Source organism: Eschrichtius robustus, chromosome 2, assembly GCF_028021215.1.
Source record: "Eschrichtius robustus isolate mEscRob2 chromosome 2, mEscRob2.pri, whole genome shotgun sequence".
Taxonomy (NCBI): Eukaryota; Metazoa; Chordata; class Mammalia; order Artiodactyla; family Eschrichtiidae; genus Eschrichtius; species Eschrichtius robustus.
Genome location: NC_090825.1, coordinates 57,181,608 through 57,208,075, shown reverse-complemented (window position 1 = coordinate 57,208,075; position 26,468 = coordinate 57,181,608). Strand labels below are relative to the sequence as shown.

The 26,468-nt window shown below is 39.3% G+C and overlaps 1 long non-coding RNA gene across 1 annotated transcript in view; it reads left to right on the top strand.

Annotated features, from left to right (window-relative positions):
* The window catches only part of LOC137756830 (uncharacterized), a 60,819-nt gene that overhangs the window by 15,012 nt on the left and 19,339 nt on the right, over nt 1-26,468 (top strand). Inside the window, exons 3-4 of the long non-coding RNA XR_011072263.1 lie at nt 13,658-13,741; nt 15,001-15,065. This is a non-coding gene — a long non-coding RNA (uncharacterized lncRNA). The remainder of the gene's footprint in view (nt 1-13,657; nt 13,742-15,000; nt 15,066-26,468) is intronic.

Below are 26,468 nucleotides of genomic sequence, written 5' to 3'. Positions count from 1 at the left end.
CCCATGAAGTTCAAGATCAGTTTAATCTCTCCTTTGGTCATTCTGCAGACTTTCCAGGGGCAGAAAATTTGTCATGTGAAATGGAGTTTTCTTCCATTTGGGCAACCCCTGAAAACAACCTTTAGTTGTTTTGCCTGAGCCTCGCATCTCTGAACAGATGGTTTCTCATGGTCTCTCAAGGAACCTATTATTTTGAGGTTGCCTGGCATAAAGTAGAAATTTAATCAATATTTGTTACATGAATATCAAATGAATGAATGAGGTTATTTATTTATTTATTGAACACATAGGTTGCAAACATTGTTCTAGGCAATGAGGAAATGGTTGTAAATAAAAGAAATAAAAACCTCTGCCTCATCCTCATGGGTCTGACCTTCTAGAGGAGGGAAAGAAATGCATGTTATTACATGAGGCCACAGTTCCCAGGGGGGTGGCAAAAGCTGAACTCCAAAGTGAAGAAGTCTTAGTGATTGGTTACTGAGGGCCTATCATGTGCCAGTTGTTTTAAACATGCCATCTAACTTCACCTACCAATATGCAGTAAGTAGTATTGATCCCTATCTGAGAGATATGCAAACTGGGGCTCAAAATGGTGAGGTCCCCAAGATAATGGTGCTAAATTGGCAGAGCAGGAATTTGAGTGCAGGTCTCTCTGACTTCAGGGCCAATATTTCTAACCAGTACACTGAGTTGCTTCTCAGTCTCTACTGAGCACAAGTAGGTGCATTTCTGTTGGGAAAATAGGGGCACTGGTGAATTCGGAATCCTCAGTTCTCTCCCTCTATCTTGGGCATGAACTAACTCAATAGCAGATACCTCTCTTGCAACCAGGCTTTGACTCTGAAGTCAGTTGATAGCCTTAAGCTCTCTAGCTCTCAGGTTAATTTCTATTTAGCTACAGATGCAAATCTAAGTATTAACGCATATATGTGGGATCTAGAAAACTGGTACAGATGAACCTATATGCAGGGCAGGAATAGAGACGTAGACGTAGAGAACGGACATGTGGACATGGGTGGGGGGGGTGGTGGGACGAACTGGGAGATTAGGTTTGACACAAATACACTACCATGTGTAAAATAGATAGCTAGTGGGAACCTGCTGTATAGCACAGGGAGCCCAGCTGGGTGCTCTGTGATGACCTAGATGGGTGGGATGGGGTGGGGGTGGGGGTGGGAGGGAGGTCCAAGAGGGAGGGGATATAGGTATACATATAGCTGATTCACTTCATTGTACAGCAGAAGCGAATACAACATTGTAAAGCAATTATACTCCAATAAAACAATACAAAAATAAAAAGTTATACAATAAATACATGGATGTTGTCCACAAAAAAAAAAAAAAAAAGCAATCTAAAAGCAAGACCCTGAGTCTGGGAGCTATTTCACAGTTTGATAAAATGCCAGTTCCTATCATATGAATAAGGAAAAGAATGACGCAGCTCAACAATCTACCCACGTTACCTAAAAATCAGTAGCAGTGCCCTCAAAATGGTTCCAAGTCATGCTCTGAATCCTAGACAACACTCCTGAATTATTGTCCTTATTTTTTAATTGAGATATAATTGACAAAATATTAGTTTCAAGTGTACAACATAACAATTTGATATTTCTGTTTATTGTTAAGGATCACCACAATAAGTCTAGTTAACATTCATCACCATGCATAGTTATAGACTTTTTTTTCTTGTGGTGAGAACTTTTAAGATTTACTATCTTTGATAACTTTTAAATATGCAGTGTAGTATTATTAACTATAGTCACCATGCTGTATATTACATCCTCATGACTTATTCATTTTATAAGTGGAATTTTTTACCTTTTGACTCCCTTCACCGATTTTGCCCACCCCCCTCACCCCCAATGTCCCTGACCACCTCTGACAACCACCAGTCTGTTCTCTGTATCTGTATCTTCTCTGAGCTTGGCTTTTACTTTATTATTATTTTTTTAGGTTCCACATATAAGTAAGATTATATGCTGTTTGTGTTTCTCTGACTTATTTCACTTAACATAATGCCTTCAAGGTCCATCTATGTTTGTCACAAATGGCATGATTTCCTTCTTTTTTTGTGGCTGAATAATATTCCACTGTATATATATATACATATATATACACACCACATTTTCTTTATCCATTCATCCATCAATGGACACTTAGGTTGTTTCCATATCTTGGCTATTATAAATAATGCTGCAATGAATATGGGGGTTCATATATCTTTTTGAGTTAGTGTTTTTGTTTTCTTCAGATAAATACCCAGAAGTGGAATTACTAGATCATATGGTAGTTCTATTTTTAATTTTTTTGAGGAACCTCCATACTATTTTCCATAGTGGCTGCACCAACTTACATCCCCACCAACAGTGTAGGAGGGTTTGCTTTCCTCCACATCTTTGCCAACACTTGTTATTTCTAGACTTTTTGAGGATAGCCATCCTGACAGGTGTGAGGTGATGTCTCATTGTGGTTTTGATTTGCATTTCTTTGATGATTAGTGATGTTGGACACTTTTTCATGTGTCTGTTGGCCATCTGTATGTCTTCTTTGGTAAATTTCTATTCAGATCCTCTGCCCGTTTTTCGAATGGATTGTTTTTTTTCCTGTTAAGTTGTATGAGTTTTTTATATATTTTTGGATATTAACGCCTTATCAGATATATGATTTGCAAATATTTTCTCCCATTTGGTAGGTTGCCTTTTCATTTTGTTGATAGCTTCCTTTGCTGTATAGAAGCTTTGTAGTTGGATGTAGTCCCACTTATTTAATTTTGCTTTTGTTGCCTTTGCGTTTGGTGTCAAATCCAAAAATCAGTGCCAAGAACGATGTCAAGGCACTTACCACTTATGTTTTTTACTAGGAGTTTTATGATTTCAGATCTTGCATTCAAATCTTTAGTCCATTTTGAGTTAATTTTTGTGTATGCTGTAAGATAGTGATCCAGTTTTGTTCTTTTGCATGTGACTGTCCTGTTTTCCCAGCACCATCTATTGAAGAGACTGCCTTCCCCATTGTATATTCTTGGTTCCTTTGTCATAAATTCATTGACCATATGTGTATGGGTTTATTTCTGGGCTCTCTATTCTGTTCCATTGATCTATGTGTTTGTTTTTTATGACAGTACCATACTGTTTTGATTACTATAGGTTTGTAATATAGTTTGAAATCAGGGAGCATGACTCCTCCAGCTATGTTCTTTTTTCTCAAGATTGCTTTAGCTATTTGGGGTCTTTTGTGGTTCCATACAAGTTTTAGATTTGCTTGTTCTATTTCTGTGAAAAATGCCATTGAAATTTTGATAGGTATTGCATTGAATCTGTAGATTGCTTTGGGTAGTATGGGCATTTTAACAATTTTAATTCTTCCGATCCATGAGTATTTTTCATTTACTTGTATCTTCTTCAGTTTCTTTTGTCATGGCCTTATAGTTTTCAGCATATAGGTCTTTTACCTCCTGGTTAAATTTATTCCTAAATATCTTATTCTTTTTGATGCAATTGAAAATGAGATAGTTTTCCTAATTTCTCTTTAGCCTAGTTAATTATTAGTGTATAGAAATGCAACAGATTTCTGTATATTGATTTTGTATCCTGACCCTGTATTTATTATTTCTAATAGTTTTTTTAGTGGAGACTTTAGGGTTTTGTTTATATAAAATCATGTCTTCCACAAATAGTGACAGTTTTACTTCTTCCTTTCCAATTTGGGTGCCTTTTATTTCTCTTCTATATTTGCTCTGGCTAGACTTTCAGTACTATGTTGAATAAAAGTGTCAAGAGTGGGCATCCTTTTCTTATTCCTGATCTTAGAGAGATAGATTTTAGTTTTTCACCATTCAGTATGATGTTGGCTGTGGGTTTGTCATAGATGGCCTTTATTATGTTAGGGTATGTTCCTTCCATAAACACTTTATTGAGAGTTTTTATCATGAATGGATGCTGAATTTTGTCACATGCTTTTTCTGCATCTATTGAGATGATCAATGACTTTTATCCTTCATTTTGTTAATGTGGTGTATCACATTGATTGATTTGTGGATGTTGAAGCATCCTTACATCCCTGGAATAAATCCCACTGGATTACGGTGTATGATCCTTTTAATGTATCATTGAATTAGGTTTGCATATATTTTGTTGAGGATTTTTGCATCTTTGTTCATCAGCCTGTAATTTTCTTTTTTGTGGTATCATTGTCTGGTTTTGGTATCTGGGTAATGCTGGCCTTGTAAAATGAGTTTGGAAGTGTTTCCTTTTCTTCTACTTTTTGGAAGAGTTTAAGAAGAATTGGTATTACTTCTTCTTTAAATGTTTGGTAGAATTCACTAGTGAAGCCATCTGGTCCTAGACTTTTGTTTATGGGGTGTTTTAAAATTACTGATTCAGTGTCCTTACTAGCAGTCAGTCTGTTCAGATTTTCTATTTCTTCATGATTCAGTCTTGGAAGGTCGTGTGTTTCTAGGAATTTACCCATTTCTTCTAGGCTGTCCAGTTTGTTGGTGTATAATCATTTGTAGTAGTCCCTTATGATCCATTGTATTTCTATGATATCAGTTGTAAGGTCTTCTCTTTCATTTATGATTTTATTTATTTGAATACCTTCTCTTTTTTTCTTGGTTAGTCTAGCTAAAAGATTGTCTCTTTTATTGATTTTTTAAAACAAGCTCTTGGTTTCATTGATCTCTTCTATTGTCTTGTTAGTCTCTTTTTCATTTATTTCTTCTCTGATCTTTGTTATTTTCTTCCTTCTTTTAGCTTAGGGGTTCATTTTTTCTTTTCTAGATCCTTGAGGTGTAAAGTTAAGTTGTTTATTTGAGATTTTTCTTATTTCTTGAGGTAAGCATTTATCACTATGTACTTCTCTCTTAGAACTGCTTTTGCTGCATTCCATAAATTTTGGTATGTTGTATTTCCATTTTCACTTGTCTCAAGATATTTTTTTTTGAAAGTTCATAATAGTGCAATTGACAAGGAAATTTAGTTATTTCTGAGATATACATTTTAAAGTAATAACTAGAATTATGAGTTATAACATTATACCAGAACATATAAGATTTTTAGAAATTTCACATAATGTCTGAAACATTTATATTAACATATTACCATACAAATAACCCAAAGAAAGTTTAGTATTAGTTGTTTTGTTTGTTTGTTTTTTTATACTGCAGGTTCTTATTAGTCATCAATTTTATACACATCAGTGTATACATGTCAATCCCAATCGCCCAATTCAGCACACCACCATCCCCACCCCACCGCAGTTTTCCCCCCTTGGTGTCAATATGTCTGTTCTCTACATCTGTGTCTCAACTTCTGCCCTGCAAACTGGCTCATCTGTACCATTTTTCTAGTTTCCACATACATGGGTTAATATATGATATTTGTTTTTCTCTTTTTGATTTACTTCAATCTGTATGACAGTCTCTAGATCCATCCACGTCTCAACAAATGACTCAATTTCGTTTCTTTTTATGGCTGAGTAATATTCCATTGTATATATGTACCACATCTTCTTTATCCACTCGTCTGTCGATGGGCATTTAGGTTGCTTCCATGTCCTGGCTATTGTAAATAGTGCTGCAATGAACATTGGAGTGCATGTGTCTTTTTGAATTATGGTTTTCTCTGGGTATACGCCCAGTAGTGGGATTGCTGGATCATATGGTAAATCTATTTTTAGTTTTTTAAGGAACCTCCATACTGTTCTCCATAGTGGCTGTATCAATTTACATTCCCACCAACAGTGCAAGAGGGTTCCCTTTTCTCCACACCCTCTCCAGCATTTGTTGTTTGTAGATTTTCTGATGATGCCCATTCTAACTGGTGTGAGGTGATACCTCATTGTAGTTTTGATTTGCATTTCTCTAATAATTAGTGATGTTGAGCAGCTTTTCATGTGCTTCTTGGCCATCTGTATGTCTTCTTTGGAGAAATGTCTATTTAGGTCTTCTGCCCATTTTTGGATTGGGTTGTTTGTTTCTTTAATATTGAGCTGAATGAGCTGTTTATATACTTTGGAGATTAATCCTTTGTCTGTTGATTCGTTTGCAGATATTTTCTCCCATTCTCAGGGTTGTCTTTTCGTCTTATTCATGGTTTCCTTTGCTGTGCAAAAGCTTTGAAGTTTCATTAGGTCCTATTTGTTTATTTTTGTTTTTATTTCCATTACTCTAGGAGGTGGATCAAAAAAGATCTTGCTGTGATTGATGTCAAAGAGTGTTCTTCCTATGTTTTCCTCTAAGAGTTTTATAGTGTCCAGTCTTACATTTAGGTCTCGAATCCATTTTGAGTTTATTTTTGTGTATGGTGTTAGGGAGTGTTCTAATTTCATTCTTTTACATGTAGCTGTCCAGTTTTCCCAGCACCACTTATTGAAGAGACTGTCTTTTCTCCATTGTATATCTTTGCCTCCTTTGTCATGTATTAGTTGACCATATGTGCATGGGTTTATCTCTGGGCTTTCTATCTTGTTCCATTGATCTATGTTTCTGTTTTTGTGCCAGTACCATATTGTCTTGATTACTTTGTAGTATAGTCTGAAGTCAGGGAGTCTGATTCCTCCAGCTCCGTTTTTTTCCCTCAAGACTGCTTTGGCTATTCGTAGTCTTTTGTGTCTCCATACAAATTTTAAGATGATTTGTTCTAGTTCCGTAAAAAATACCATTGGTAATTTGATAGGGATTGCATTGAATCTGTAGATTGCTTTGGGTAGTATAGTCATTTTCACAATATTGATTCTTCCAATCCAAGAACATGGTATATCTCTCCATCTGTTGGTATCATCTTTAATTTCTTTCATCAGTGTCTTATAGTTTTCTGCATACAGGTCTTTTGTCTCCCTAGGTAGGTTTATTCCTAGATATTTTATTCGTTTTGTTGCAATGGTAAATGGGAGTGTTTCCGTAATTTGTCTTTCAGATTTTTCATCATTGGTGTATAGGAATGCAAGAGATTTCTGTGCATTAATTTTGTATCCTGCAACTTTACCAAATTCATTGATTAGCTCTAGCAGTTTTCTGGTGGCAGTTTTAGGATTCTCTATGTATAGTATCATGTCATCTGCAAACAGTGACAGTTTTACTTCTTCTTTTCCAATTTGTATTCCTTTTATTTCTTTTTCTTCTCTGATTGCTGTGGCTAGGACTTCCAAAACTATGTTGAATAATAGTGGTGAGAGTGGACATCCTTGTCTCGTTCCTGATCTTAGAGGGAATGCTTCCAGTTTTTCACCATTGAGAATGATGTTTGCTGTGGGTTTGTCATATATGGCCTTTATTATGTTGAGGTAGGTTCCCTCTATGCCCACTTTCTGGAGAGTTTTTATCATAAATGGATGTTGAATTTTGTCAAAAGCTTTTTCTGCATCTATTGAGATGATCATATGGTTTTTATTCTTCAGTTTGTTAATATGGTGTATCACATTGATTGACTTGTGTATATCGAAGAATCCTTGCATCCCTGGGATAAATCCCACTTGATCGTGGTGTATGATCTTTTTAATGTGTTGTTGGATTCTGTTTGCCAGTATTTTGTTGAGGATTTTTGCATCTGTATTCATCAGTGATATTGGTCTGTAATTTTCTTTTTTTGTAGTATCTTTGTCTGGTTTTGGTATCAGGGTGATGGTGACCTCATAGAATGAGTTTGGGAGTGTTCCTTCCTCTGCAATTTTTTGGAAGAGTTTGAGAAGGATGGGCGTTAGCTCTTCTCTAAATGTTTGATAGAATTCACCTGTGAAGCAATCTAGTCCTGAACTTTTGTTTGTTGGAAGATTTTTAATCACAGTTTCAATTTCATTACTTGTGGTTGGTCTGTTCATATTTTCTATTTCTTCCTGGTTCAGCCTTGGAAGGTTATACCTTTCTAAGAATTTGTCCATTTCTTCCAGGTTGTCCATTTTATTGGCATAGAGTTGATTGTAGTAGTCTCTTAGGATGTTTTGTATTTCTGCGGTGTCTGTTTTAACTTCTCCTTTTTCATTTCTAATTTTATTGATTTGAGTCCTCTCCCTCTTTTTCTTGATGAGTCTGGCTAACGACTTATCAGTTTTACTTATCTTCTCAAAGAACCAGCTTTTAGTTTTATTGATCTTTGCTGTTGTTTTCTTTGTTTCTATTTCATTTATTTCCACTCTGATCTTTATGATTTCTTTCCTTCTTCTAACTTTGGGTTTTGTTTGTTCTTCTTTCTCTAGTTCCTTTAGGTGTAGGTTAGATTGTTTATTTGAGATTTTTCTTGTTTCTTGAGGTAGGCTTGTATAGGTATAAACTTCCCTCTTAGAATTGCTTTTGCTGCATCCCATAGGTTTTGGATCGTCGTGTTTTCATTGTCATTTGTCTCTAGGTATTTTTTTATTTCCTCTTTGATTTCTTCAGTGATCTCTTGGTTATTAAGTAGTGTGTTGTTTAGCCTCCATGTGTTTGTGTTTTTTACGTTTTTTTCCCTGTAATTCATTTCTAATCTCATAGCGTTGTGGTCAGAAAAGATGTTTGATATGATTTCAATTTTCTTAAATTTACTGAGGCTTGATTTGGGACCCAAGATATGATCTATCTTGGAGAATGTTCCGTGTGCACTTGAGAAGAAAGTGTAATCTGCTGTTTTTGGATGGAATGTCCTATAAATATCAATTAAATCTATCTGGTCTATTGTGCCATTTAAAGCTTCTGTTTCCTTATTTATTTTCATTTTGGATGATCTGTCCATTGGTGTAAGTGAGGTGTTAAAGTCCCCCACTATTATCGTGTTACTGTCGATTTCCTCTTTTATAGCTGTAAGCAGTTGCCTTATGCATTGAGGTGCTCCTATGTTGGGTGCATATATATTTATAATTGTTATATCTTCTTCTTGGATTGATCCCTTGATCATTATGTAGTGTCCTTCCTTGTCTCTTGTAACATTCTTTATTTTAAAGTCTATTTTATCTGATATGAGTATAGCTACTCCAGCTTTCTTTTGATTTCCATTTGCATGGAATATCTTTTTCCATCCCCTCACTTTCAGTCTGAATGTGTCCGTAGGTCTGAAGTGGGTCTCTTGTAGACAGCGTATATATGGGTCTTGTCTTTGTATCCATTTAGCAAGCCTGTGTTTTTTGGTTGGAGCATTTAATCCATTCACGTTTAAGGTAATTATCGATATGTATGTTCCTATGACCATTTTCTTAATTGTTTTGGGTTTGTTTTTGTAGGTCCTTTTCTTCTCTTGTGTTTCCCACTTAGAGAAGTTCCTTTAGCATTTGTTGTAGAGCTGGTTTGGTGGTGCTGAATTCTCTTAGCTTTTGCTTGTCTGTAAAGCTTTTGATTTCTCCATCAAATCTAAATGAGATCCTTGCCGGGTAGAGTAATCTTGGTTGTGGGTTCTTCCCTTTCATCACTTTAAATATATCATGCCACTCCCTTCTGGCTTATAGAGTTTCTGCTGAGAAATCAGCTGTTAACCTTATGGGAGTTCCCTTGTATGTTATTTGTCGTTTTTCCCTTGCTGCTTTCAATAATTTTTCTTTGTGTTTAATTTTTGCCACTTTGATTACTATGTGTCTCGGCATGTTTCTCCTTGGGTTTATCCTTTATGGGACTCTCTGCACTTCCTGTACTTGGGTGGCTATTTCTTTTCCCATGTTAGGGAAGTTTTCGATTATAATCTCTTCAAATATTTTCTCGGGTCCTTTCTCTCTCTCTTCTCCTTCTGGGACCCCTATAATGCGAATGTTGTTGCGTTTAATGTTGTCCCAGAGGTCTCTTAGGCTGTCTTCATTTCTTTTCATTCTTTTTTCTTTAGTCTCTTCCGCAGCAGTGAATTCCACCATTCTGTCTTCCAGGTCACCTATCCGTTCTTCTGCCTCAGTTATTCTGCTATCGATTCTTTCTACTGTAGTTTCATTTCAGTTATTGTATTGTTCATCTCTGTTTGTTTGTTCTTTAATTCTTCTGGGTCTTTGTTAAACATTTCTTGCATCTTCTCGATCTTTGCCTCCATTCTTATTCCGAGGTCCTGGATCATCTTCACTATCATTATTCTGAATTCTTTTTCTGGAAGGTTGCCTATCTCCACTTCATTTAGTTGTTTTTCTGGGGTTTTATCTTGTTCCTTCATCTGGTATATAGCCCTCTGCCTTTTCATCTTGTCTATCTTTCTGTGAATGTGGTTTTTGTTCCACAGGCTGCAGGATTATAGTTTTTCTTGCTCCTGCTGTCTGCCCTCTGGTGGTTGAGGCTATCTAAGAGGCTTGATGGGAGGCTCTGGTGGTGGGTAGAGCTGACTGTTGCTGTGGTGGTCAGAGCTCAGTAAAACTTTAATCCACTTGACTGTTGATGGGTGGGGCTGGGTTCCCTCCCTGTTAGTTGTTTTGCCTGAGGCAACCCAACACTGGAGCCTACCTGGGCTCTTTGGTGGGGCTAATGACAGACTCTGGGAGGGCTCACGCCAAGGAGTACTTCCCAGAACTTCTGCTGCCAGTGTCTTTGTCCCCACGGTGAAACAGAGCCACCCCCTGCCTCTGCAGGAGACCTTCCAACACTAGCAGGTAGGGCTGGTTCAGTCTCCCCCGGGGTCACTGCTCCTTCCCCTGGGTCCCGATGCGCACACTGTTTTGTGTGCGCCCTCCAAGAGTGGGGTCTCTGTTTCCCCCAGTCCTGTCGAAGTCCTGCAGTCAATTCCCACTAGGCTGCAAAGTCTGATTCTCTATGATTTCCTCCTCCCGTTGCCAGACCCCCAGGTTGGGAAGCCTGACGTGGGGCTCAGAACCTTCACTCCAGTGGGTGGACTTCTGTGGTATAAGTGTTCGCCAGTCTGTGAGTCACCCACCCAGCAGTTATGGGATTTGATTTTACTCTGATTGCGCCCCTCCTACCGTCTCGTTGTGGCTTCTCCTTTGTCTTTGGATGTGGGGTATCTTTTTTGGTGAGTTCCAGTGTCTTCCTATTGACAATTGTCCAGCAGCTAGTTGTGATTCTGGTGTTTTCGCAAGAGGGAGTGAGAGCACGTCCTTCTACTCCGCCATCCGTTCCTCTCTCAAGATATTTTTTTATTTCACTTTAGATTTCTTCTTTGACCCATTGGTTGTTCAGTAGCATGTCATGTAGTCTCCATGCATTTGTGGATTTTCCAATTTTTTTCTTTTAGTTGATTTCTAGTTTTATTGTGGTCAGAAAAGATTTTGATTTGATTTCAGTCTTAACTTTGTTAAGACTTGTTTTGTGGTCTAACATATGATCAATCCTAGAGAATGTCCCATGTGCACTTGAGAAGCGTGTGTATTCTATTGCTTTTGGATGAAATGTTTTTGTATATATTTGTGAAGTCCATTTGGTCTAATGTATCATTGAAAACCAATGTTTCTTCATTGATTTTCTGTCTGGATGATTATCCATTGATGTAAGTGGGGTATTAAATTCCACTACTGTTATTGTACTGCTGTCTATTTCTTTCATTAGATCTGTTAGTGTTTGCTTTGTATGTTTAGGTGCTCCTACATTGTGTGCATAAATATTTACAAATGTTGTATGTTCCTATTGAATTGACTTCTTTATCAGTTTGTAATGTCCTTCTTTATAGTCTTTGCTTTAAAGTCCATTTTGTCCATTACAAATATAGTTACCCCAGCTTTCTTTTGCTTTCAGTTTGCAAGGAATATCTTTTTCTGTCCTTTCACTTTCAGTCTGTGTATGTCCTTACATCTGAAATGAGTCTCTTATAGGTAGCATATAGATGGATCTTGTTTTTTCATCCAGCCAGCCACTCTATGTTTTTTTGATTGAAGAATTTAATCTATTTACATTTAAAGTAATGAACTCCTTTAGCTTTTGTTTGTTTGGAAAATTTTTTATTCCTCCTTCAATTCTGAATGATAACTTTGCTGGGTAGAGACTTCTTGGTTGGAAAAGTTTTTTCTTTCAGCACTTTCAATATACTGTGCCATTCCCTTCTGCTCTGAAACCTTTCTGCTGAAAAATCTGCTGATCATCTTACGAGGATTCCTTTGTATGTCACAAATGGTTTTTCTTTTGGTACTTTTAATATTCTCTCCTTGTCTTTAACTTTAAACATTTTAGTTATAATGTATCTTGGTGTGGGTCTCTTTGGGTTCATCTTATTCATAACTCTCTGGGATTCCTGGATCTGGATGTTTGTTTCTTTCCCCAGGTTAGGGAAGTTTTCAGCCATTATTTCTTCAAATAAGTTTTCTGCCTTTTTTTTTTTTTTTTCCTCTTCTCCTTCTGGGACTCCTATAATGCAAATGTTAGTCTGCTTGATGTTGCCCTATAAGTCCCTAAAACTGTCTTCCTTTTCTAAAATTCTATTTTTCTTTTTGCTGCTCTGATTGGGTGAGTTCCCCTGCCCTATCTTTGAGTTCAGTGATCTTTTCCTCTGCTTCTTCATCTACTGTTGAACCCCTGTAGTGTATTTTTCAGTTTAGTTATTGTATTCTTCAATTACATGACTTCTGTTTGGAACTTTCTTGTATTTTCTGTCTCTTTGTTGACGTTCTCACTGTGTTCATCCATTCTTCTCCCAAGTGAGGTGAGCATCTTTATGACCATTACTTTGAACTCTTTATCAGGGAAATTACTTATCTTTGTTTCATTAAGGTTTTTTTTTTTCCCCTGAGGTTTTATGTTTTTTGTTTGGAACATATTTCTCTGTTTCTTCATTTTGCTTGACTCTTTGTGTTTGTTTCTTTGTATTAGATGAAACAGCCACTTCTCCCAATCTTGAAGGACTGGCCTTCTGTAAGAGATGAAACTTACTGTTCAACTTTGCCCTGGCTTTTGGTTGTCTCTCAAACCTTTGTGATCATCCAAACAGCCTATTTTATTTTTAATAGCTCCCAGTTGTTGAGGGTTTGCCAAGACCAGTCAGTGTCCCAAAAGGGAGTATCTCATTTAGCACCTAGATTCAGGCTGATTGGAAGCCAGACCCTCAGGCAACGGCTTTTAAAGAATGCAAATATATACAGTCCTGTGGGACTACAAACTTAAGCCCTGTTGGCCCCCAGAGCTGGGTGATCTAGGGGTGTCCCTTGGGCAGCAGTCACAAAAATTAGGGCTCCAGAAGATTGTGAGTTGTAGTGAGGCAGGAGGAGAGCGCAAAGATGGCATTGCCCAACTTACGTTCCCTGAGAACACCTCCACATCCTCTGGATGTGTGCCACACCTGAAGCCTGCCCCTCAGCCTGCTGCTCCAGGAGCAACAGGTAGACCTCTTTCATGGAAATGCTGGGGGTGTGTTTCAGTGTGCTGTCTGTGCATTGCCCTGGAGGTAGTCGCCTGCCAAGGACTGTCTCTCTGATTGTTACAGGACCTAGTAAGCGCCCTGGCCTCCAGAGTCAGGCAATCAAGGGGTGACCCCTGGGCAGCAACTGCAAAAACCAGGGCACCAGACATAGAAACCAAACACATGTAAGAGCTCCCCTCTGAGAGATGCTGGCACTCTGGAGCATGGCAGAGGGAGAGCGTGAAGATAGTGCCTGCTCTCTGAGGTCTCAGGAAAGGATTACAGTCAGCCCTTAGATGTATGTTCAGTTAGAAGCCTGCCCCTCGGGATGCGGCCATGATGATGAGCTAATTGGCCTCTTTTGAGAAAGGTTGCGCTCCTGGGTGTGTTGCCTCCTTCTGTGTCCTGGGATGGTAGCCGTTTAAGAACTCTCTTTCTGGTTACAGTTCTGTAGGACCTGGGAGCATAAGCCTCGCTGTCTCCAGCAGAGCCTAGCAGCAGCTGCAAAGATCACGGCAACCAGAAAAAGTGTAAGTTCCTTTCTGTAAGATACCAGCAAGCTGGAGTGAGGTGGAGGGAGATTGCCAAGGTTGCATTCACCAGTCTCTGTTCCCGGAGAGCCCTTCTGTGGGCCCCTAGGAGTGTGCCAGACCTGAAGCCTGTCCCTCAGGTCAAAGCTCCTGGACAAGCAAATAGACCTCTTTCTCAGAAAGACGGGGGTGTGCTTCAGTGCGCTGTCTATCCAGTGCCCTAGGAGCGGTAGCCTACGAGAGCTGTCTCTCCAATTGTTAGAAGCCCACGGGACCGAGGAACTCAAGCCCCTCTGGCCTCCAGAGCCAGGTGATTAAGAGGCATCCTCTGGGTGGCAGCCACAAAACCAGATCACCAGATGTAGACACGGGGGCTCCAGACATGTGTGGAAGCTCCCCTCTAGGAGATGCTGGCACTCGAGCGTGGCAGAGAAAGTGCAAAGATGGTGCCCACTGGTTGGAGCAAGGCAGAGGGGGAGTACAAAGATGGCATTACCCGAAAAAAGTGGGGAAAAAAGAAAAGAAAGAGAAGAAAAATAAAGAGAAAAATAAGGAGAGAAAGGAAGAAAGAGGAAAAAAAAAAAAAAAAGATGGCGCCTGCTGGCTTTAGCAAATCAGAGGGAGAGCAGAAAGATGGCACCCAGCCTCCATCCCGGGAGAGTATTCCAATAGATCCCTGCCCCTTAGACCAACACTTTAAAATTAGGAAATGAGTCTCTCACATAAAGTCTGGGTGCTTTTCGTAGGGCTGCTTCTGCAATAGGCCCTGAGCCAGGTAAGTCTGCATATGAGCCACTTAAGAGATGTTCTTCAGTTCGCCACAGCCCCGTGAGTCCCAAGGCCATGAGCCCCGTTGGTTTTCAAAGCCAGATGTTCTGGGAGCTCGTATCTCAGGTGCTGGTCTTAAAACCTGGGGTGCCCAATGTGGGGTACAAACCCTTTGCTCCTCAGGGAGAAGCTCTGGGTTTTAAGTTCCCTCCAGATTTTGGGATGCCACACCAGGTGTGAGGTTTAGGAGAGACTGTGTCTTAGCCTTTTCTACCCACTTTGATGTGGTTTCCCTCTCATTTGCCCAATGTGAAAGTGTGGCTCCACCAGTTTTTAAGTTTTTTTCAGAGGAAATTGTTCCATATGTATCTGTAGATTCAGTGTGTCTGTGGGAGGAGGTGAGTTCAGGATCTTCCTATGTCACCATCTTAAACTGGAACCCTCTTGTATTATTATTTTAAAAGTGTATTTCTCTATGACTCTGAACACAGGGGAAAGCAGAAGCAGAAAAGGAAGTTGTCCACCCAAGGAGGGCTGGGAGACCCAAACTGTGTATGTGAGTAGTAATTATTTCCACACCAATTGTGGGTCACACTCTGCCTTGTATGTACCCTGGAGCCATGCCACAGTGAAGGGTGGGATGGCTGCAGGTATCCAGGAGGCTGCTCTCATGAGGTGGGTCCACGAGAACTGCTCCCTCCCAGGATGTGCCCCAGAAGTACATGCACGACAAGGCCTGCAGGGCCTGCTGCTCTCCAAGGATCCAGCCTCTGCAGCCCCCCTTTCTTTCACCCTGAATTAAGTATTTCCCATTGTGCCTGGGGAAGGCTGCAACCTTGGGACTTAGAGCAAGGCTCTCCAGCACTGGGGGTGCCAGCATGCTGTAGGATTGCCCCGGGACCTCTAGTTCAGTCTGAGATGGGGTAAGGATGTGGTCAATGAGCACCAACACAGCTTCTCTCTTCACCTGCCTCCGAGGCCCTGGTCACCACATGCAGAGGACTTGAGGAAAAAGGAGCATTTTAAAATATTGAGTTTCCCACTGGAAGTTAAAACAAGAAATGAAGCAGCAGGGGTTTGCTCCATTCAGTTGCCTGAGAGCAGCTGCTGACCGCGTCTCCAGCCCCCAGTGAGTGGAAAGCAGCACTTGCCCCGGGTAGGTGCCTCTTCCATCCAAACCAAACTTCCCCTCAATGACTTCATTGAAAGCTGGTTTACATCATGAAGAGAAACTCCATTTATTTATTTGTAATAACTTTGGGATTTTATGGACCCACAAGAGGATGTAATTTAAGAAAACATTAGCAAGCTATTCCAAATACCAAGGTTTTGAAACTTGCTACGCCAAATAATCATCAATGGAAATATTTCAATATTAACAACTAAAAGCTGCAGCAAAACTTCTTTTGAGCAGGGCTTTGGAGGTGGAGAGGTTTTGAAATATATATTTTTGGTCATAACATCCTGGGGTCCTAGGAAAAGACAACTGGATTTCCAGGAACCCATTATGAATAACATATGATCTAATAGAAGTGGGTGCATCTAATGCCTCCCTTGTGGGGCTTTAGCCCTATAAGTAACTTAGAAAATTCATGGGCTGATCCTCTCATTGTTGCTTTGCTTTGAACATGGTGTTGGAGAGAATTACATGATGTTTTTATTAGGATTTTAAAGACAAAATAATCAAAAGTTTACCAGGAAAGAGGGTGAGCTAAGAATGGCCCCTCACCGAAGAAATATGATATTTTTCAAGTTCCCATTCTATTAGCAATCATATGTTAGTGATATATTTTTTTTACACAATCGTTATTTTAATATGATATCTAATTTGTAAACAAAGCAGTTATCTAATTTTTTTGAAACCTTTGGTTAGACAAACATTTCTTACACAAAAACCACAAACCATAAAAGAAAACATTGATAATTTTTGTAGACTTCTTCAAAATTTAAAAAGGAAAAAAAAAGCTCTTTAAAAGCACTCTCAAATAAATGAAAAGATAAGCCACACACTAGGAGAATAGATTTACAAAATACGTATCTAGTAAAAGACCTGTGTTCACATTATAAAAAGATTTTAAATCACTCAATAAGAGAACAAATAACCTAATAGTCAAAATATTCTAACAAACACTTCACTAAAGAAGATATACAGATGACAACTAGGCACAAAAGATGCTCATCATTAGTTATTTAGAAAATGCAGATTAAAACCTCAGCAGATAATAAAATGCAAGGGTTGGCTAGGAGATATAACAACTGGGACTCATACACTTCTTGTAGGATAAAAATGCAACAGGCCTTTTGGAAATTTGACTTTTTTTTGTTTTTAAGTTAAACACACACTTCAACTATGTGACTTAGCAATACCCCTTTCTAGGTGTTTCCCTCAAAGAAATAAAATATATGTCCATACAGAGACTTATACAAATAATAATTACAGCTTTATTCATAATAGCTCCAAACTGGAAACTACCCAAACCTCAACTGGTGAATGGATAAGCAAATGTGATTCACCCATAAAGTGGAATACAGCTTAGCATTAAAAAATAGCTACCCACAGATGCACACAAAATTTTGGGTGAATGTGAAAAGCATTATAATAAGTAAAATAAGCCAGGCACAAAATAATGTGTGTTGTAGAATTCCATTTATATGAAATTCTAGAAAAGGAAAATCTATAGTGACTGAATATTAGTGCTTTCCAGAGACTGTAGCAGGTGGTGGATGTGAAGACAGGATTTTCTGCATAGAGGCAGAGGGGATGTCTATATCATGATTGTAGTGATGGCTATGTGACCATATTTTAAAAAATACTTTGAAATGTATGCATAAAATGGGTGAATTTTATTGTGTGTAAATTTCACCTCAATAAAGCTGAGTTTATCAAACAAGGATAAATACTACAAAGAGAAACTGCAAATCCATCAAAATGGAAGAGTTTCAACAATAACAATTATGTTATATGTAGGTTATTCGTGGATGCCTTAATCAGGTTGGTGAAGATCCTTTCTATTATTATTTTGGTGAGTGTTTCAGGAATAGAATTTCCATTGGAAAATAATTTTTTTTTGAATTTTATTTATTTATACAGTAGGTTCTTATCAGTTATCTATTCTATACATATCAGTGTATATATGTTAATCCCTATCTCCCAATTCATCCCACCACCGCCCCCCCCTGCTTTCCCCCCTTGGTGTCCATACGTTTGTTCTCTACATCTGTGTCTCCACCCCTGCCCTGCAAACCGGTTCATCTGTACCATTTTTCTAGATTCCACATATATGCGTTAATATACGATATTTGTTTTTCTCTTTCTGACTTAACTTCACTCTGTATGACAGTCTCTAGGTCCATCCACGTCTCTGTAAATGACCCAGTTTCGTTCCTTTTCATGGCTGAGTAATATTCCATTCTATATATGTACCACATCTTCTTCATCCATTCGTCTGTCGATGGGCATTTAGGTTGCTTCCATGACCTGGCTATTGTAAATAGTGCTGCAATGAACATTGGGGTGCATGTGTCTTTTTGAATTATGGTTTTCTCTGGGTATATGCCCAGTAGTGGGATTGCTGGGTCATATGTTAATTCTATTTTTAGTTTTTTAAGGAACCTCCATACTGTTCTGTTAGTGATATTTTCATTTCCTTAAATAGCCAACATCATAAATCTTTAGAAATCTTTTTGAACCATGTTCAACCCTGTCCTCCTATTGGAAGCATGTAGGATCCAATGGTAGGAGACACAAATTCCCAACCAACAAATCTTCATCTTTCTTCTCCAGGAGGCACTTGTTGAAAAGGGTGGATGTGTACACATGATCACCTGCTCATCTCACTGTAATTACATGCACATGCATTATACTTACAAATTTAGATATCTGTCTCCTACTCCCACCCCACTTGACTGACCTTCCTGAAGACACAAGTAAATCTTATTTATGTTTATAGTCCTGGGCCCACACTGCTGCTCAATTGTTAAGTAAGTCTAAGTCACTATGCTGAACACTCTGTATAGTACTGAGGGCCAGGGGAAGGACCAGAATCTGCAAAGGACACTCTTGAGCTCAAATTTTATGGAAAGAGAATTACCATTTCAGAGAAAAATTCAAGACTTTAGGGTTAGAGCTAACATTTAAATAGCAACTTATAGGTTATAAGATCATCTCTGACCCATATAAAATCACTTTGAGGGGGATATTTTCCCTATTTTTCAAATGAATAAACCAAGAATCAAAAGAGTAAGTGGATTTTTACAAAGTCATAGAGCAGTAAGGGTGAAGTTGGGTCTTCATCCCCAGGTTTGGTTCTTGCCCCATCATACCTTCCTCTCCCCACACTTTTCCCCAAGTCAGAACATTTACACATATACACCTACTTTTTTCCTTTCATAACTGCTTTATTGAGATAAATTTACATATCACAAAGTTCACTCTTTGAAAGATGCAATTCAGTGGTTTTTAGTGTATTCATAAAGTTGAATAATCGTCATCTCTGTATAATTCCAGAACATTTTTGATACCCCCAAAGGAAACCTCATACCCATTAGCAGTCACTCTCCATTCCGTCTTCCCCCAGCCCCTTGCAACCACTAATCTACTTTCTGTCTCTGTGGATTTGCCTATTCTGAATGTTTCATATAAGTGGAATCATGCAATATATGGCCTTTTGTGTCTGGCTTATTTCACTTTGCATAATTTTCTCAAGGTTCATCTATGTAGCAGCATGTATCAGAACTTCATTCCTTTTCATGGTGGAACAATATTCCATTATGTGGGTATAACACATTTTGTTTACCATTCATTAATTGATGGATATTTGCACTGTTTCCACTTTTTGGCTAATATAAATAGTGCTGCCATAAACATTTGTGTCCAAGTTTTCATATGAAGATATGTTTTCAATTCTCTTGGGTACCTAGAAGTGAGAATTTTTGAGGCATATGATAACTCTATGTTTAATATTTTGAAGAACTTCCGTACTGTTTCCAAAGTGACTGTACCATTTTACATTCCCACCAGCAGTGTATGAGGGTTGCAATTTCTTTGCATCCTCACCAACACTTGTTATTTTCTGTTTTTTGATTATAGCCATCCTGGTAGATGTGAAGTAATATCTCGTTATAGTTTTGATTTGCATTTCTCTGATGACTAACAATGTTGAACATCTTTCCATGTGCTTATTGGTCATTCATATACCTTCTTTGAAGAAATGCTTATTCAAATCCTACGTCCATTTTCAATTGGGTTATTTTTTTTTCTTATTGTGCTATTTGATTACCACAGAGCTGTGTAGAAGGAGGTGGGATTTGAGCAAGTTAAAACACTGAGCTAAACCTAGTCTAGGACTGTCTAGGGTTCTGAGTTCAAATTCTGGCCCAACTATTTAGTCAACTGAAAAATTCACACATCCTTACTGGCTCAGCTTCATTTTCTTTTTTTTTTTTTAATAAGTTTATTTATTTACTTATTTATTTTTGGCTGCATTGGGTCTTCGTTACTGCACACGGGCTTTCTCTAGTTGTGGCGAGCAGGGGCCACTCTTCGTTGTGGTGCGCGGGCTTCTCATTGTGGTGGTTTCTCTTGTTGTGAGCACAGGCTCTAGGCACGCGGGCTTCAGTAGTTGTGGCGTGCAGGCTCAGTAGCTGTGGCTCGCAGGCTCAGTAGTTGTGGCGCACGGGGCTTAGTTGCTCTGCAGCATGTGGGATCTTCCCGGACCAGGGCTTGAACCTGTGTCCCCTGGATTGGTAGGCGGATTCTTAACCACTGTGCCACCAGGGAAGCCCCTCAGCTTCATTTTCTAAAGAACAAGATTGTTATGTGTTTCAAAAGAAACTGTAACTGACAATGCCAAGTGCTGGCAAGGATGTAGAGTAGCAGAAACTCTCATCCATTGCTGGTGCGAATGCAAAATGGCATAGCCACTTTGGAAAACAGTTTGGCGGTGTTGAATAAAGTTCAACATACACTTACCATATGATGCAGCAGCCTCAGTCCCATGTACTTACCAAAGTGAAATGAAGATTTATGTCCAGGCCAAAACCTGTACATTAATTGAAAAAAAAATTTATTTATTTGGCTGCACTGGATCTTAGTTGTGGCACACGGGATCTTCGCTGCTGCATGCGGGATCTTCGTTGTGGCATGCGGGATCTTTTTAGTTGCAGCATGTGGGATCTTTAGTTGCAGAATGTGGGATCTTTAGTTGCGGCATGCAGGATCTAGTTCCCTGACCAGAGATCAAACCCGGGCCCTCTGCATTGGGAGTGCACAGTCTTAGCCACTGGACCACCAGGGAAGTCCCTAAAACCTGTACATTAATTTTTTTTTTAATTAATTTATTTATTTATGGCTGTGTTGGGTCTTCGTTTCTGTGCGAGGGCTTTCTCTAGTTGCGGCAAGCAGGGGCCACTCTTCATCACGGTGCACGGGCCTCTCACTATCGTGGCCTCTCTTGTTGCGGAGCACAGGCTCCAGACGCGCAGGCTCAGTAATTGTGGCTCATGGGCCTAGTTGCTCCATGGCATGTGGGATCTTCCCAGACCAGGGCTCGAACCCATGTCCCCTGCATTGGCAGGCAGATTCTCAACCACTGTGCCACCAGGGAAGCCCCTGTACATTAATTTTTATAGTGGCTTTATTCATGATCACCGAAAGCTAGGTGGAAAATATCTTTCAATTGGTGAAAAGATAAACAAACATACAAATAATTCCATAAATAAAATCATACTCAAAAATAAAAAGGAACAAGTTACTGATATTCCCAATGACAGGGATGGATCTCGATGCATTATGCTACATGGAAGAAGCCAGTCTAACAAGACTGCGCTGATGACTTAATTTATATGATGTTCTGGAAAACACAGTGGTTGCTAGGGGCTGGGAATGGAAAAAAGATTGACTACTGCTATGGTCAGAATGTCTGTGTTCCCCCAAAGTTCATATGTTGAAACCAAATTCCCAAGGTTAAGAGAGGGCCTTTAGGAGGTGACTAGGTCTTGAGGGTGGAGCCCTCATGAATGGGATTAGTACCCTTATAAGAGAAGGCCAAGAAAGCTCCAATGCCCCCTTTCACTGTGTGAGAACACAGCAAAAAGAAGCTGTCTATGAACCAGGAAAAGCTCATTGCATGCCAAATCTGTCAGCACCATAATCTTGGACTTCCTAGGCTCTAGAACTGTGAAAAATAAGTGTTTGTTGTTTGTAAGCCACCTCATCTCTTGTATTTAGTTATAGCAGTCCAAATGGACTAAGACAACTACAAAGTGGTATGGGAAAATTGGAAGGTGGGGGGGATGATGTAACTGTTTAATATCTTGATTGTAATGGTTACATGATTGGTGTGTTTGTCAAAACAAGCAAAAATGTACAATAAAAAGCATAAATTTTATGTAATTTATAGCCCTAATTTAAAAGCTAAAGCTAGGTTGGCATAGAAAGAGAAAAAAAAAGAAGTTCTACTTCTCTCTGTAAACAGGAAATCTTTTTGCTTCTTTGTCTTGCTTTGTTTCTTCATTCGTCAATTTTTTTTTAAGTTTTTCTTTTATTTTACTTATTTATTTGTTTGTGTTGGGTCTTAATTGCAGCTCGCAGGCTCCTTAGTTGCAGCATGCATGTGGGATCTAGTTCCCTGACCAGGGATCGAACCCTGCACTGGGAGCGTGGAGTCTTAACCACTGCACCACCAGGGAAGTCCCTCGTCAATTTTTTTTATTGAAGTGTAGTTGATTTACAATATTGTGTTAGTTTTAAGTGTATAGCAAAGTGATTCAGTTATATATATTAATATTTTTTTCAGATTCTTTTCCATTATAGGTTATTACAAGATACTGAATATAGTTCCCTGTGGTATACAGTAAATAATTGTTGCTTATCTATTTTATGTATAGTAGTTTGTATCTGTTAATCTCATAGTCCTAATTTATCCCCCTCACTCCCTCCCTTTCCCCCTTGGTAACCATAAGTTTGTTTTCTATGTCTGTGAGTCTGTTTCTTTTTGTATATACATTCATTTGTATTATTTTTCAGGTTACACATGTAAGTGATATCATATAATACTTGTCTCTCTCTGACTTACTTCACTTAGTATGATATTCTCTAGATCCATCCATGTTGCTGCAAATGACAATATTTCATTCTTTTTTTATGGCCGAGTAACATATATATATATATATATACACACACACATATATCTATACATATATCTATATCTATCTATCTATCTATCTATCTATCTATCTATCTATCTATCTATCTATCTATCTATCTATCTATCTATATCTCACATGATCTTAAACCAGTCGTCTGTTGATGGGCACTTTGGTTGTTTCCATGCCTTGGCTCTCGTAAATAGTGCTACTATGAACACTGGGGTGAATATATCTTTTCCAATTAGTGTTTTCATTTTTTTCTGGATATATGCTCAGGAATGGGATAGCTGGGTCATGTGGTAATTCGATTTTTAGTTTTCTGAGGAACCTCCATACTGTTCTCCATAGTGGCTGCACCAACTTAACATTCCCACCAACAGTATAGGAGGGTTCCCTTTTCTCCAATCCTCTCTAGCATTTATTATTTGTAGACTTTTTGATGATGGTCATTCTGACCAGTGTGAGGTGGTACCTCATTGTGGTTTTGATTTGCATTTCTCTAATAATTATCGATGTTGAGCATCTTTCCATGTGCCTGTTGACTATCTATCTGTATGTCTTCTTTGGAGAAATGTCTATTTAGATCTTCTGCCCATTTTTCGATTGGATTGTTTATTTTTTTGATAATGAGTTGTGTGAGCTGTTTGTATGTTTTGGATGTTAACCTCTTGTCAGGCACATCAGGCAAATAGGAAGTCTTGAACCCTGAGGTCTGGTCATCTTTTGGGTACCTCCTTCTTTGCAGGAGGCTGCTTGGGTCTGACCCCCAGCCTCCCCTCCATATAAACTGAAGACCTGTATATTCCCAGATATGTGAGTTGAAAGGGGTGTTAGAACTGGTCCAGTTTAATCCATGGCTTATTGCTGCCATCACACTGTCCCAAGAACATTTTATGACTAACAGTCCCATCTCCAGTGTGGTGCTGGGGGCAAGAACCCCAGGGAAGGCTGCAGCAGTTGTAAGCTGTTGAGTGATACTCTAGCAGTATTTTAAACCTCCATAGAAACCTTGTCACCACATCATGGTTCTGATTATATCCATAGCTGTAGCTACTTTAAGCTGTTATTACTCCCATGGTGGCCAAGTTTTGGTTTGCCTATAGGCAGGGACCACAAGGCAAAGAGGATGGGCCGGAGGTGTCATTAAAAGTAGCTGCATGAAGATGTGTAGGATATAACATAGAAACTGTTGAGTCTTCATCTTTGTCTCCTACACTATCTTAAAGAGCTCTTTCTGGTATGATGTTAATTTTTGTTTGGCTACAACTTTGAAATTTATATGAAAAGACAACCAGCAAAAAAAGGGGTCAGAAAAAGGAAAACAAGTGGTGCTCACCAGCAGAGGAAAATGGACATATGTTAAACGTACCAGAGGAAGAACATTTTCACCTGTTCTGATTATATAGTACACTGTGTGCACAGCTCGTGCTTTCTCTGGGCACAGGTTTTTGCAGGGGCTGCCTTCCAGTATGAAGCTCTGGGAGATGCTCAGACCAGCCTGGCTTTCCCTCACTGTGAAGGTGGGTGGAGTGATCCTAACACTTAGGCTTTACCCATATCTTACCGTCCTGAACTTTCCTCCAGAGCCAGATTAGGATTTCTGGTGACCCACTGCTCATGGAGCAAGATTAGGAAAAGAAATCTCTGGGAGACAGCAGGGTATGGGGAAGTTGTGTGTAGATTCCTGAGCGTTCCAAAGCTGCTTTCCCCTCCTTGCTTGGTTTATTTTTTGAGGAGTGCGGGCCACCAACAAAGGGGAGGTGGCCTCTTTTTGTGAGGGATCTGGGGAGCTTGCTCATACCCTTCCAGCTCAGGGAAGCTGCATTTGAGCCCGTGTGTTCAGTGGCAGTTCTTGAATTCCCTCTGTGTTATCACTGGGTGCCTATGAGACTGTGGGTCTGTAGTGAAAACTATAACAGAAGCCAACAGCTGAGGGTATTTTCAGCTGGGGCTTTGGTGGGAGACTTATTGGCAGTGTGTGCGTATTTGGGGGTGGAGGCTGCGAGGGGGAGGGTCAGAGGGGAGACAAGGCCTTTTAAAATGGATCTTTCAGTATGATTGTGCTGCTTCCTAAAAATGGCAACATTTTGGGGAAGGTCTGCAACTCCGTGGTGCTGGGAGATTTGTACTGAACTCTGGCCATGAGGAATTTTTTTCTCTTAATACGGGCTGGTGAAAGAGAGATTTTACAAAAGCAACATGAAATCTTTAAATGGCCCCTAGATCACACAACCTCTTGTTTCAGACTGTTCTTAAGCTACCTTTAAGGTCTCCCTGCCTTTCTTTGGCTCATCCCACTTAGCCAGGTGGATGATACTAAAACAGATTAACAGTGAGAACAGCAGGCCAGGGGTGGCTCCTGTTGAGGGTCGCCAGAATGCTATGCAGGTGGCAGCCCCAGCTCCTTGGAGAGCACTTAGCTATGAGACCAGGGAGAGGAGCTCTGTGCAGGTCTCTGAAATCGCTCCACACTTGACCTGTCACCCACTGCAGTCTAGGCTGCTTTCCCAGTGTGGCCCACTCTCCCGCTACCTCTCAAGTGGGGGCTTTCCAATACCTTTACCCTCTTTGTTCAATTCAAGTCCAGCTCATAGGTTGCTAATGTTGTGTTAGCAATGTACCGGTTGCATGTTATAGTTCTTTTTCATATTGTTGTGCAACTATCACTACCATCCATCTCCAAAACCCTTTTCATCTTGCAAAACTGAAACTCTATACTCATTACACAGTAACTCCCAATACCTCCCTTCCCTCCAGCCTCTGGCAATCACCATTCTACTTTCTGTCCCTATGATTTTGACTAATCTAGGTACCTCATATAAGTGGAATCATACAGTATACATATATTTGGTGACTGACTTATTTCACTTAGCATAATGTCTTCATGGTACATCTATGCTATGGCATATGTCAGAATTTCCTTCCTTTTTAAGGCTGAATAACATTCCGTTGTATGTATATACCACATTTTGCTTATCCATTCATCCATTGATGGACACTTGGGTTGCTTCCATGTCTTGGTTATTGTGAATAATGTTTCTATGAACATGGGTGAACAAATATTGATTTGAGACCCTGTTTTCAATTATTTTGGGTATATACCCAGGAGTGGGATTGTTGGGTCATATGGTAGTTCTATTTTTAATTTTTTGAGAATCATCATTTTATATTCCTACCAATAGTGTACAAGGGTTCCACTTCTCCACGTTCTTGCCAACATTCATTATTTTCTGTTGTTTTAATAGTAGCCATCCTAATAGGTATGAGGTGGTATTTCATTGTAGTTTTGATTTGCATTTCCCTAATGATTATTGATGTTGAGCATCTTTACATGTGCTTATTGGTAATTTGTATGTCTTCTTTGGAGAAATGTCTATTAAAGTTTTTGCCATTTTTGAACCAGGTTGTTTGTTTTCTGGTTGTTGAATTTTAGGAGTTCTCCATATATTCTGAGTAATAATCCCTTATCAGATATATAATTGCATGTATTTACTCTCTCCTATAATTTTTTATGATAAAATATTTAATTCCTGCCAGATCAGTAATACTAACACTGAGCCTTTACCATGTGCCTGGTCCTGCTAAGTGCTTTACATACATTGTGTCATTTATTCCTTAAAATTAGGCTAAATGATTATCCCCAATTTGCAGACCAAAAATCAGTGGTAAACTGAATAAGTGCTGGGATTTGAACTCAGGTCTGCTGATGCAAAAACCCTGCACTTAAGTTCCTCACTAGACTGCTTCAAAGGGATGTGTGCAACCCAGGGGCCTGATATAGCAGCAGGTATATTCTGTGGCAAGTCAAAAG